This window comes from Drosophila guanche, unplaced genomic scaffold (assembly GCF_900245975.1).
Source record: "Drosophila guanche unplaced genomic scaffold, DGUA_6, whole genome shotgun sequence".
Classification (NCBI taxonomy): domain Eukaryota; kingdom Metazoa; phylum Arthropoda; class Insecta; order Diptera; family Drosophilidae; genus Drosophila; species Drosophila guanche.
The window spans coordinates 2,289,659-2,303,872 of record NW_022995751.1 but is presented as its reverse complement, the minus strand read 5'-3'; positions in this window follow the sequence as shown (position 1 = coordinate 2,303,872).

Below are 14,214 nucleotides of genomic sequence, written 5' to 3'. Positions count from 1 at the left end.
TTTTTGGTGTGCGGTTGGGTTCGGGTTCGGGTTAGCGTTCAGGCGGCTCTCGGTATGGTTCGGGGCAAATGTATCTGTATCTGTAGCTATAGTATCTGTATCTGGCCTGGCCCGGCCTGGCTATGTTGTTGCTGTATCTCTTTTGTATCTTTTAGCGCTGTTTTGAGTTAAGCAATTGATGGATATGGTTTATTTATAACGCTTGGCGACCGACACCGAAACCGAGGCACAACCGAGACCGAAGTTGAGCGAAGGAAACGCGTCGCCGAATATCATCATCATCATCATCGACATCATCATCATCATCTTGGAATGCCGACGACGAGTGCGGCGGCCGTGTATCTGTAAGATACTCACTCGCTCGTTGAATATCTGACGGCTGCGGCTGCGGCGGCGGCGGCGGCGTTCGATAAACGCGAGCGTAATAATATTTTATTGAAATTTGTTTTCTTTTTTCTCTGTTTTTTCTCTCCTCGTTTTTGTTTTTGCGAGGAGGGGGTGTCTGCATCTGTATCTTTAGCCCAGTACCTGCAGCTGTATCTGTTCCGCTGTGTGTGCGCGCGTATCTGCAGCTGTATCTGCATCTGCATCGGCATTGGCATCGGAAGAGTGTGTGTGTGCCACAACTGAAGTCGAGTGCAACGCATTTTGATTGTTCGCCTGCTCTTTTGATGAAAACATAAATATCCCAACAAAGAGAAAGACAGGGACAGAGACAGACAGAGAGAACCTCAAGAGATCCCAGAAGTGGAGGAAGCATTCATTGGAATTTCCCCCTCACCACAACTCTCTTTTCCTCAGCAGCAACAACTCGATTCCCCGGTTCTTGTCTTTCGGAATGAATGAAAATGCTGCCACTTCTGCCACAACTTCTCTCGCTCTCTGGGGCGGAATTCTGTTCGGTTTTCCATGCTCATGTTGTTGTGGTGTTTATAGGGGTTTTCCTTCGTGTTTCGTGTTCCTGTAAATTGATATGGCCATGGCGGATTACCACGAGAGTGGCAGGGCGGGTACGCAACGACTTCTCTCTATTAATAAGCCTAATTAAAGCCCATGAAAAAACAGTAACATTAATCTGCTGGATCTCTTCTTGCATGTCCATGAAAAGTGAATTTGTTCGCCTTTAAAATTGAGATTTTAAGATGATATTTTAAGCTGATATTCAGTGTGTCATAACAAGTTGATATGCGAGAAGATACCTTCCGTGAAAATGGAGTGTTTTGCGATCTATTGATTGTCATTTTAATCGAATTAAATTGATTTTAAAGTCAGGGGCGATGTTTGTATGTCACTGGGGAATTGATTCCCTTCTCAGTTCTCTTCCATATCTTCCCCAAAAGGGCACAAGGACTGAGGTCTCCAGCCATCAAACTATAAACATGTTCAGTACCAACAAAAATGATTGGAAATTATCCTAAAAATAAAACACAAATTCAAGAGAGGCAAAGAGAGAGGAAATCACTTCCTCCTTCCCTCATCCTGTGCCCCATCTTCCCCTCTTCCGTTCCTCGTTTCCCTCTTTTATAGCCCACTTCCCCTTCACCTTCGCCCATTCTCTCGTTCCTCCCTTCGCATAACTTAATAATTATTCATGCAGTTGCCCCCCAAACTACAACAATTGCAACAAAAGTGGATGCCACATGCCCACGCTTCAACAAGAACAACAACAACAACTCATGGAACAACGATCCACAACAAACAAAACAGCAACAACATCGAAAAAGTGCGTTGTATGTACATACATAAACGAAATCGAAACGAAACGAATAATAAATGAATGCCACAACACCAACAAAGCAGGGAATCCATAAACAGCAAGAGAGTTAACGAATCTATGGATACTCTTCTAGATTTAATTATGTTTATTATGGAAATAGATTTATTTTCTATTTTATATTTTAGGAGAGATGAAATAAAAACAATTTTGGAGCAAATCAAATATTACTAATTTTTAAGCCGTTAAATTCGAATTAAGTCTTCATTTTCTGGGAGAGTTTTCTTTGCCTAGTAACAGCGTAAAATGGCAGTGCACACGAGCGGCTGATCAGTACAATGATACCCGCTCAAAAAGAGTAAAACAAGAGCGCAGAATGAGCAAGAGGCAGAGAAGGAACGACGACAATACTTTATATAGTTGAATGACTGAAAAACTGAACAAACCCGTAAACCACAGCAACAGCAAGCAGCAGCAACGAAAAATTAACACAAAAAATACTTATACGCAATACCAAAAACACACAGAAAAAAAACACACAACAGCAGCAGCAACAACACACACACAACAAAATTACCTTAAAAACACCAAACAAGCGATGAAAAAAAAGAAACCAAAGAAGAAAAAATACGAGAGAGAGACAGAGGGAAAAAACAAAGCTGAAAATAAAAATACATTAAACGAAATAAGATGAATACCAAACAAATAAAAAATTTATGCGCTGCACTTGGTTGTGGATTGAGAGGGGGGAATAAGCAGTGGGTAAGCGAGGGGCGAGGGGCGAGAGGGGAGGTTGGGCGAGAGAGAAATTATGCCACAATCAAGTACAACACAACACAGCAACAAGAGGCACCATCAACATCAGCATCAGTGGCAGCAACAACAAATAGAGGGGAAAATTCCTCAGAGAAAAATGCGTGGCAGCAAAATGATGGAAATATAAAGTAGAGATGGGAGCGTGATGGAGATTTACATAGATTTTTGAATGGAATAGGAGATAAAAATAGATCATAAATAGTTCATAAAAGATCAATCAGTTGATAAAATAGCAAGAGACTTCAGTCATAAGCTTAGGAACCTGCATGGGTTCAGGGGAAAACTATCTTGAAACTCGTGTACATATTAAAGAGAGTCACTAGAGAGCAAGTGTGGTTGCAAGGACCAAAAACATATTTCGAATCGTATTTTAAGATAAACGATTCTTCCACGCTCATTCCTCCTTTCTGTCAGTAAAAGCAGCCCCTCTTTTGACTATCAGCTAATGAACCATCAATGGTCCATAATCAAACGATCAAAACATCATTCAACTTTGTCTAAAGATCAGTCACATTTCACATCAGATCAGTCAAAAGAAGGATCTATTCGATCACGCAATCATCGCCATTTAAAAGCAGTTCCCAAACGATCAGAGCTACTAAACCGAGAGAATCCACCTCCAAAACATACAAACAGAAGGCACATTGATGACGAGAGATGCCTCGCCTCTGGCCTCTGGTCCATGATGATGATTATGTTCCCCATTCAATCATGATCATTATCAACGGTCAATGATAATTCCATTTTTTCCCCATTTGTTTTTGTTGCCTTTTGCATGCGACGCTCGGAATCGGAATCTGAATCTCGGAATCTCTGACTGACTCTTCAACTGTTTGCTCTATGAGCTCTCTGCATCTGTAACTGTGTGTATGTATGCAGCCTGCATCGGTGTCTCTGTCTGTGTGTGTGCGTGTGTGTGTGCGGGGCAAAAACAAGATGAAGATGCTGATGCCCGAGTAGAAGATGCTCGAATGCAATGCCGCTGTCTGCTTACATTCCATAGATACACAAAAATAAAAATGCGGCTACAATAAATAATAAAACCAAAGAGATGCAAGACTGAAAGAGAGAAAGAGAGAGAGAGACAGATGACCGACCAGAAGATACATTTGTATCTGAGAAAAAAGGCAGGCAGGCCAGGCCAGGCCAGGCAGAGCGGCAAAAATAGGACAAAACGCTGACAAGTAGGTAAAAACCCAATTTCCCAAGACACAATTTTCCAGTTCACTCAACCCCCCATCCAGCCTGAAATATTTGAAGATATTTGTATCACTCTTTCAACTACTATTTTCCCCACCATCATCATCATCATTATCATTATCATCATTATGGGCAACACCTCTGTGGCTCTGTGGCACTGTGGCACTTTGGCTCTTCACTTTAGCCTCCTCTAATTGCTTAACAAAAGCTTCAATTAAACACTTCAAAGAGCTTATTACAAACCAATAAACCGCACCAGAGCACCAAAGAGCCAAAGTGCGTGAACCGTAGTAGTAGTAGAGCAAAAGAATCCACAAACCATCCATCCATCCATCTCCATTCCATTCCATTCCATCCCGAGGTGGAAACCCGCTTGACGACTGCAAATGTCAAGGATATCCTACAACAAAGCCAGAGCACGCTCCACTCCACTCCACTCCACACACTCCATTCAAAGAGAGAACGAGAGAGATACTCGCACCACTCCACATACACAACTCCCATCCCATCACATCGATGCTCTATGTGCCTCCTGTTTTGTTCCCCTTGGAATATCGCTTTACACATGGATAAGTGTCGTAGTCGTCGTCGTCATCATCGTCATGACTGCTGCGTGGCAGCTTGATAATTGTCTGTTTTGTGTGTGGAATGAATGTTTGTTGTCTGTTTGTCTGCTTATCTACTACCGTTCCTGGTTCTGGTTCTTGTTCTTGTTCCTGTTTCTGTTGCTGATAATATTCCTTCTTTCAGGGCTACTTACAGCTACAGCAGAGCCTCTACTTCACGGCCAAAATTCCCTTTGGTTGGTGGCACATTTGGTGGTTGCTACTGCCACTCTACTCTCCCTCTCTCTGGCTGATCCTGCAGTCGTTTTGTAGGCTCTTAGCGGTTCCTAATGTGCATCCTGTTGCGCTCGGAAGACAGGGTGACGTCGTCTCTCAATGACTACCTGAAGCACTTCCGGCTTAAACCAGCGCTCACCTCTGTTCAGGTAAAACTTCTTAGCATATGATATCTTTCCTCTAGAGAGTGCGGGAATCGGAATCTCTTTCAAGTTCAAAGCTCAGACAGAGTTATGCGAAACGAAACAATCATCATCATCATCATCATAATCACAATCACAATAATAACTTCCCCAAACACACACGAACACACACGTTACAAGGGTTAAATGTCCTATTCTCTAAGGTGTGGGTAGAACACTACCCTTTCTCTTCCATCCAGCAGCCCATTTGCTGCTGGGGGTAGCTTCCATCTCGGGGGTAATACTCGTCGTATTTGTATTCTTTGAACTCTTTTTGCGTCATCGTTTCTGATTAAATGTACGAAAAAAACCATCCACAGTGCACACTCACACACAAAAGTACATGTACATATGTATATGTATACCTAGAAATTTATGTATTTTTATTTGAGCTTTTACTTTTCATCGGTCTGTTCGAAGAAATCCTTTTGCTCTCCGCTTTTTTCTGTGCGTAAATGCGAACCTTTTTTCAGAACGGTCTGGTATGGGCGGGGGTACGGGTTAAGGGGTTCTCTCTGGTACACACGCCAAAATGTAACCTCAAAGGGTTAAACACGCAAAACGCAAAAGCTAACAACAACAACAACGATAAATTGGAAAGAAATAAATACAGGAAAAATATGAAAAGCAATAACCAGCCGCCGGCCCAAGCGGGTGGGAAACCCGTACCCGTAGCCGTAGCCGTAGCCGTAACCGAACCCAAGCCCAAAATACATAGAACATATGCATGGATTGGGCCCAGAGGGTTGCTCAAGGAAGTGCCCTGTAAAATGGGGAAGAAATTACGGCAGACGTACGGCATGGGTATGGTACAGTATGAGTCAAGATTGTAGGCAATCAAAGGATAGAGCAGAGAACTTGAGACAAAGGATGTGGGGGCTTGGGATGAAGATGGGATAGAAATGGTTTGAAAAACATGGAAATACATAAATGTGTACACAGATCTACAGATTCTTTGCTTAAATCTTAGCTTTAAGGTTCACGCTTTAATCCCTTATCCCAAGATGTGGTTTCTCTCCCATAACTCCTCATGTAAACATCAAATCTTCATCTATAGAATACTCTTCCCATAGAGCATTTTAACTTCCATTCAAACCATTTCTTTGGCGATCTTGATACGCTCTTCCTTATTCTCTTTTTTTCTTAAAGTTCAATCCCTAACCAATCTGTGTGTCTAAACAAACACGAAAGATACGAATCTCTGAAGGGTCTAGCAACCCCTCCACTGCTCCGAGCAAGGGGTATTTGTTGTTCTTGGCTTGGCTTTGTTCACCCCACATTCAAGTTCCACTCGGCACTGTGTTCCGAAGATCGCTTCATTATCATTGAAATCGCTTGCATTATCAGATAATTAGAGGGAACAATTGTCTCATTTATCTACACTCAAAATATCGTGTTCCGTGTGTGTGTCATGGTTCTAACCCTACAACCCGGCCCGGCCCAACCTCCTCTCCGGGGTTCTTTTCGGTAAATTTGTTTGCTAATAGAATTCCGAAGAGGTAGAACTAGGGAGGAAGAAGCAAACCTTTTGTCAGGGTCTCTGCGTCTTCGACTCCGTTTCAGTCACAGTCTCATGGAAATTTTCTCAGGTATTGACTTGAAATCTAGATTATCGCACTGTTGGGGTTAAAAACTTTCAATTTAAATTCAATTTCCGTGAAAAAATGGTCAAAAGTCTAAGGCGACATAAGCGACAGAGGGGAGAAACCAAAAGAGAGAGAACGAGAAAAGTAAATACAAAAATACAAAAAATAAAAACCCACCACTTAAGGGAGAGAGACGACGGAATCGCAACCGGATATCAAAAGCGTAGACGACAGTGAGCAGAGGATATTCTCGTAAACAAGGAAGCGAAAACAGGATGCATGACCATACAGAGGCAAAGTCACTTCATTATCGAGATTATCGGCGCAAGTTCAACCCTGGGTAAACCCAAGGCACAAGGCACATCACATCAATCCCTACTACTACAACATTCAACATCCTTCCATTCAACATCCACATCCTTCCATCCTCATCCTCATCCTCATCCTCTCTCATCCTTCTGCTTCTCATTCACATCATCGTCCACATCCTTGTGTGCATACGTTCGCGCGTCAGCACAAATGTCAAACCACTCAGTGAGGCTCTGTGGTGGTGCTCCTGGCATTTTTGAAAAGGGATGGAGATGGTTGGAGGATGGAGAACGGATGGAGGATGATGCTGATTCTCATTCTGGTGGTGGTTCAAGTTCCTTCAGCAAATGCTGTGCGCCTGTCTGCCAACATCCTTGAGCCCTGACTTGGGTTCTGCCTCCTGTTCAGCGCCTTCCTCCTGCCTTCACCGTGTGTTTGCCCTAAGGACAGGCTAATAAAATTTGCCAGCCAAATCCGCAACAAACCCCATGAAATCTCTGGCTGTGCCTCCAGGCGATCTGTTGAACGATGCGATTTGTGTGACTGCCTGAGCAGCAGCAGCCTGAGCAAATTAAAAGTGTTGAAAGTCACTTTTGGTGAAAATTGAAAATCATAATAGAAGGAAATTATACGAAATTACTGAAGGGAAGAGGAACATTGAAATGGTTTGCAGGATAAGAGATTCTTAAGCGTTGATTTTGGGTTTGAATTTAAATAAAATTCTCAGGTAGTGGCATATGGTAACTTTTTGGTGAATATTTGAGTGGTTTAGTGGCTGGCGTATGAGAGATCTTTTTTTTGGGGAACTGTTAAAGAGGTAATAATTGTTGCCATAATTGAGGTGTTTATGGATTGTATGAGAGAGCATATTACAGCGCATTAAGAGAGTGTTTAGATTGAAAATTTTAGAAATATTTCATTGAACATTTAGGCATACTTTGGGTATATTTATTCCTCGATTGCCGAGCTTAAGAGCGTATCCCTAGGAATGATTCATTTTTGTACTTGCTTTCAAACATTCATAAATCAGTAATCCCAGCGGTTTACTCATCCACTGATTGAGTGTGCATATCGACAGACCACACTCGTAAGTGTCTCGTATCAGTGGCCTGTCGCAGGTAACCTTCCGTTTTCATTCCCTTACAACATGGTGGTATGGGGGAAAATGCTCATAAAAGTTAATTAAATGCAAGGCAAAGCAAACAACAGCGCAGCAGAGTGAGAGAGAGAGAGAAAGAGAGATCGTGAGGAAAAGTGGAAGGAAGCAAAACAGCTAGTTGAATGTGGAAATGGGGGAAATGGGGGAAATGGTAATGGAAAAACGAGAGAACAACGAGCAAATCAATGGGCTAAGTGAAGGCAAAACCTAGCTAATCGATTCATTTGAAATTCAATACACAAACACGTAAGACAAAGACACAAAACCCAATCGAAAGGAGACAGAGAGTGCTGCTACTGCTGCTGGTGGGGGGAAAATCAATATGAAAAAGCATAAATGGCAACACGCCCGGTGGCCAAGTGTCAGGCCAGGGCACACGGGAATGGGCACAGGCATTGGCATGGGCATGGGCATGGGCATCGGGCACCGGGCACCCTTCCATCCTCGTATTCGTATTCGTATTCTATTGTAAAGTGAAAATGCAATTGCAATGGAAACCGAAAAAGCCGTCAACCACCAGGCACACACTCGCACACACAGTGACTGCAAAATGTTGACAGACATACAGGAGCAGGGGGAGGATATACACACACACACACACGTACACATGTACTATAGTCTATAGTACCCACACTCATTCCGTACCTCTTAAAATGGTAAAATACCTTCTGGTTTATATAGACACAGACCCACCCGCCGTCCGCCCTTCACTTCAGTCTGTACGGGGGCTCTGCCATTTTCAATTTATTGTTATTATTAATTTTGATGGCCGAAAAAGGGATGCCAGATCCATTAAAGTGGGTGGTATGGCAAGGATATACACAGTAACATGGTGAAGGGTATTAAAGGGGATTGGAGAGAGAGAGGGAGAGGGGTAAAGAGCAATCGACAGTCGACGAGTTTATTTGTGTGAAATTTCAAATGTAAATACTTGAGGGTGCTTAAGGGTGTCTTTAGGGGTTTAATGCTTCGGCTGCTACGCAATTTTTGTGCCCTTCTCCTGTTCGTCTCTTTTTGGTTTTTCGGTTTTGGTCTCGGTTTCGGTTGTTGCCTTTTACACTTTTGCGTCCTGCGTCCTGCGTCCTTCTGTATCCGCTGCGTCCTCTGTGTCCTGTTTGCTGCACTCCCAGTCGAAATGTGGAATCAATCGATGCCCGCACGAGTGCATATGAAGGTCCTTTCCCTCTAGAGGGTTGAAATGCACATGGCATGGGTTGGGGTGGGAGTTGTGGCACTTTCATTGGTATCAGAACAGTGATTGGAATGTGACTTGGGGGTGGGCGGGTGTATTTAAAATATGAAAGGATGTACAATGCCTGCAGCAAGTACCATTAAAAGGTGTTAGAAATGCTTGCCGTGGATTAATTTGTGGCTTTAATTTGATTTACAATTTATGGATAGCTTTCAGCGCATTTTACACAACATTTTTAGGGTTCCAGCTGCTTGGGAATCCCGGGAATTCCACGCCTCGCTTGTTAACAGAAATCTTGCGCAAATTGTTCGCCTTTTACAGGACTTTTACCCTTCCCAGTCTGCGAAAGAGAAAGGTAATCCCCAGTCGACTATCCCACAGATGGACCCACAAACCCCTGAGTCTGAGTACTCCATTGTTCCACAGCAGTTTGGTTCGCCAAGACGCCGATGACGACAACAAAAGCCACCGTCAAAGATTAGTCATACCCACACAGCGAGTGCCCAAACGAAGGAGGACAGAGGACAGAGGACAGAGGAGGGATGACTGTGGAGATGACGAGGACAACGACTGCGGGATGCCGGGATGCCGGGGACCCTGGCGACATTCATTTCAATTGACACGTGCACAAAACGCCCCCTGTTACCCCCAGCTACACAGCCCTCCTGCGTCAGCATCTGCCACACCCATTCCACATTTCCGATCTCTCCCACTGTCCCATTTTGGGCCATAAGACAGCGTAAAAATGTTCGAAAATCAAGCGGAGCAAATGAGAGAAGCTGGAACTTTGAGATGGGAGACAGGGAGAGACAAGCGTCTCATGAATATGAAAATGTTTGACGGGAGCACTAAGTAGATGTCTCCGCTCACCTTGACAGGGGGGTTGGATGGGGCACATGGGGGTGTGGGGTGGTAATCTGTGGAGATGCAAGGCATGTATAAGGACAGGTAAGACTCTAATTAAGATAAAATATAAAATATGTGAAGCGAGCAAGCACTGCCTCACCTTCTCTACAATATACGCTGTACTAGAGATGAATGCCAAACAGATGCAGAGGTTCTAATGCGGATTCGGCTTGCGTCAGAGTCTCCCAGGCCCCTGCCCCATGTCCCCCTGCTACTCTATCTCTCTCCTTATATCTCTTTGTGGCCCCCCTGCTGTTGTCGCTCTACGCATTTGACATTTTTGTCACCCAATATGCCACAGCGTGTGTCCAAACACCCCCACACTCCTTCCCTTAGACACTGGCGATGTTGTTCTCTTGGCAAATATTAAAAAATTATATGCCAAATCGGAATTGCATGTTTAACATCAAAACAGCAACAGCAAAAACTAAACAACAAATTCAAGGGAGGAGCAGGAGGGGGGCAACTCTAATGCCTTTTTTGTCGTCGATCACCCGCTGAGAGCTGATGCTGATGCTGATGCTGCTGCTGCCGCCGCTTTGTAGACTTGAACTTTTATTCCCGTTTCGGTTTCGGTTTTACGGATTTCAAGTATTTTAACCCTTAAGTGGTGCGACATTTATTGCCATTTATGAGGTTCATTTTGGGGGTTACGCCATATGATGTTCTCGAGCAACGACGAGCCATTGTTCTCACTTTGCCAAGCGTTTCGTTATTTATGGATATATGCATTTAATAAACTCTCGATAGAAATGCCAAGAGAATTGAAAATTTGTTCATTTGCTATGCCAAATTATATGCTTCCCAGAAGGGTGAGCGAAGAGTGCGGAGAGGAAAAGATGTTTCAAAGAAAGAGAAAATCTATGGTTATTGCCAGATGAATAATTGTTACTGAACTTTAAGGATAATCAGAGAATCGTGTTATACGAATAAATGCAGTGATTCATTCATGACTTTAGACTTAAGATCTAAGAAGTCTTGACTACAGTTAGTCCAATTAATTCCTCTGTCACATTCCTTAGTTGCCTCAACTGTTCCTCTTTCATGGCCGCTATTCCTGCATTTCTATCATGTCCATTCAATTGAAAATTATGTCATTACAGTCCATTTCACCATGCAACTGTCCATGGTACTATCGATATTTAATTATGGCAATTAATTATCTTAATCACATAATTTGCCACCAACGAAGAGGCACGCCGAGTGTCACAGAGGGAACTTCTAACTTCTGCTCTTGCTCTGTCTCTCACTCTGAGTACCCTGTAAGCCCAGTTAGCTTTCCAGGAATACTGCCAAATACTTTCCATTTTTCCATAATTTATCATTTTCTTTAGCATTTCCTCTGTTCTATATAGGGTATTTCCTATTCGTTTACTTCACATTACCCCACAACTATTTCAAATGTATTCTGGTACCTGTCACTGTGGTCTCCTGCATCTGCTCAGCGGCTCCCAAGCAGCTCCACAACTGTTTTGTTTTTAATTTGCTATGCAACCAACTTTGTGGCTCCCCCTTCCCCCTAGTGACCCGCTTATTTGAGCAGACTGAACGACACCCCCACACCCTTTGCCTAAGTGACAGCCAACTGCAGTTAATTCCACAATTGCAGCGACGGGTGGCGGCATGGCATGTTGTCGTCATCGTCATACTCTTTGGAGTCCTCTCTCTCTCTCTCTCTTTCTGTGTTCTGGGTTTTTTCTTTGGCGATTTGCATAATTTGTTCTATAATTTATGGCATGCAAAACCCTCTTGTCGCTTTAGTATTACTCGTATTGTTCTTTCGCTGTCACTCAAGTCAACGTTTCGGACTCTGAGAGGCTCCTCCTCCGTCACTCATTCGACGACTCTGGGTCTCAGTCCCATAGTTGTCTCCCTATCTGATTGAAATTACTTAATTAACTAAACGATGCGCCTGGCATTTAATTGCAGATGGTGCGGGAGAAAACTTAGAAGAGACTTCCGCATTCCATGGAAACTTTTACAAGTGGTTTTTGGTACATTTCCACTCTCATTTTGTTCATTTTTTTGTGCGGCAAAACGTTTTGCCTAATGCCAGATGGCTTTAATTTATTTTCTAAATTATTTCCCATATTCTAAGAGCAAATGAAAACACACACTTTTCCAGTCCTTCCACTCTTTGGATATTCTTTCTGTACACAGTGCTTAAAACTTGATGGAAATCGAAATCAAAGTCGGTCGAAAAGATGAGCGAAAGAGCGAAAAACATTGCCAGAAGTTGCCTCGAAAACAATAAATAGACATCGTTTTTTCCTCTAGCTTTTCCAAAGTCTATAATGAGTTTTTTTTGTGGTGGGGAGAGCTATAAATACCCGTGGCAATTGGTTTATTGTTGGGGAAAGTCATTGAAATAATGAGAACATATAGGAAAGGGCATGTAGGGAATGGGATTTGTACTTTGAATAAATTGCGTATTAGATTTGGAGTTGGAATTCCAATTGTTTGTTGTTTCAGAAAACTAAACAATGAATTTGATGTATTTTCTTTTTCAGCAGGCGGCTCTTCAGGTTATTCTTCCACTCCTTTTAAACCCGTAATTTACACACAAATATATTTTTATTTTCGAAACAAACGAGAGCTGAAACTTGACTAAATTTTAGGGAAAACTCTTAGAAATCTTATGCAAACATGATTTTGCTCAAAATTTCTCTAATTCTAGCTGCAAATATGGGGGTTTTGTGGCAGGACACGAGCACGGAGACTGGCACTCCTCTGTGGGGCACTTGAAAAATTAAAGAGACAAAAGTTTTCATTGGAATTCCAGAGGAGGGAGTGGGTGTTCTTCCCACTCTTTCAACCCATACTCCCACTCATCTGCCACCTTATCTTTATCTTTGAACTTTCCCCAGTTCTCGCTCTCTCTCTCTCTCTCTCTCGCTCTCAACATCAAAAATTCTTTACTGTTCCACTGTCTCTCTGTCTCTTTTCCTCTGTCTTACTTTCCTTCTCGTTTTCGGTCCTTCCTTTTTGTTTTAATTGTGCTGCTGCTGCTGGTCGATGATTCTCGGAATAATTTTCCATTTTGTTGCTTTCGTTTTTGGTTTGGTTTTTGGTCTTTTGCCTTTTAATTGAGTACACAAGAAGTAGAAGAAGAAGGAGGTGGAGAAGGAGGGTAGCGAGAGGAAGAAGAATGGGAAGAGGGGGTGAAGGGAGAGAGAAACAAGTAGAAAGATGGGTATGGGTGGAGGGGAGGCCAAAAAAGAAGAAAGAAATAGCAACTAAAATTAAATTATGTGCAAAAGAGAAGAAGCAGCAACAACAACAACACCCACAACAGCCGCCAGAAATCTTTTTGGGCGCCTCTTTGCATGGCTACCCTAGAAAAGAAGGAGGGGTATGTGCGTTTTAGCAGAGTTCGGCAACAGAGAGAACAAAGGATCTGTAATGCTGTAATGGGAATGATTTGTCTTCTATAATAAATTTAAATATCAAAAAACTTCCTTGCCAAAGATGTCTCTTCAAGGTTCTCCCTTGCCGCATTTACCCTTAAATACCCCTTTCATGAATTCCCTGAATTTCATTTGAATTTCACTCAAGAAAAAGCTAAACAATTATGAAATTATTTATTAAATATTGTGAAATCGTTCAATGCACATAGGCTGAGGCTGAGGCTGAGGCTGCTGCCACACAGAAATGGAACCTTGAAGTGTCACTGCTGCGTCTCTACATATGAATATGTATCTGTAGCTGTGGCTGTACGAGAGGATCTGTAGCTACTTATGGGTTTGTGTTCGATTGAGGGGGAGGTAGGGAATGGGCAGCATTTCAATTCTAATTGTCGACAGTCGTCGTCATTGGCGTCATCATCCATTGGCTTCTCGGCTGTCGTTTGGCATTTGTCGTTGGGGTGTGAGATTTAAGTCGATTTTGGTTTTACTTATTGTCGCCACGATATGTGTGGCCCCTTTCCACTCAATCTGTACTCCTCTCAATTGGTAGCCTTCGATCTACAGCCTCTACCACCCCGTCAATCGTTTCTACCCTCCCTTCTTCACTCTTCACTCTTCTATCGATCCCATCACATCTTCTGAATGCGTGTCGTCTTTCCGTTCGGTTTGGATGATGCCTTTTGTTCGCTTTTGTGCTGTGCGCGGTTCACGCGGCGCGTAATTCTTCAATAAATTTTCCGTTTATTCGGTTTATTTATTTACTTATTTTTGCTATTGCTCTTTACCCCCCCCCCCCCCCCCCCCCCCCCCCTCCACCCCCCCCCCCGCCCCCCCCTCTTTTTCTTCCCCTCCCTCCCTCTCCCCTCCTCTCTTCCTCCTCCCTTTTTTTTTTTTTTTTTTT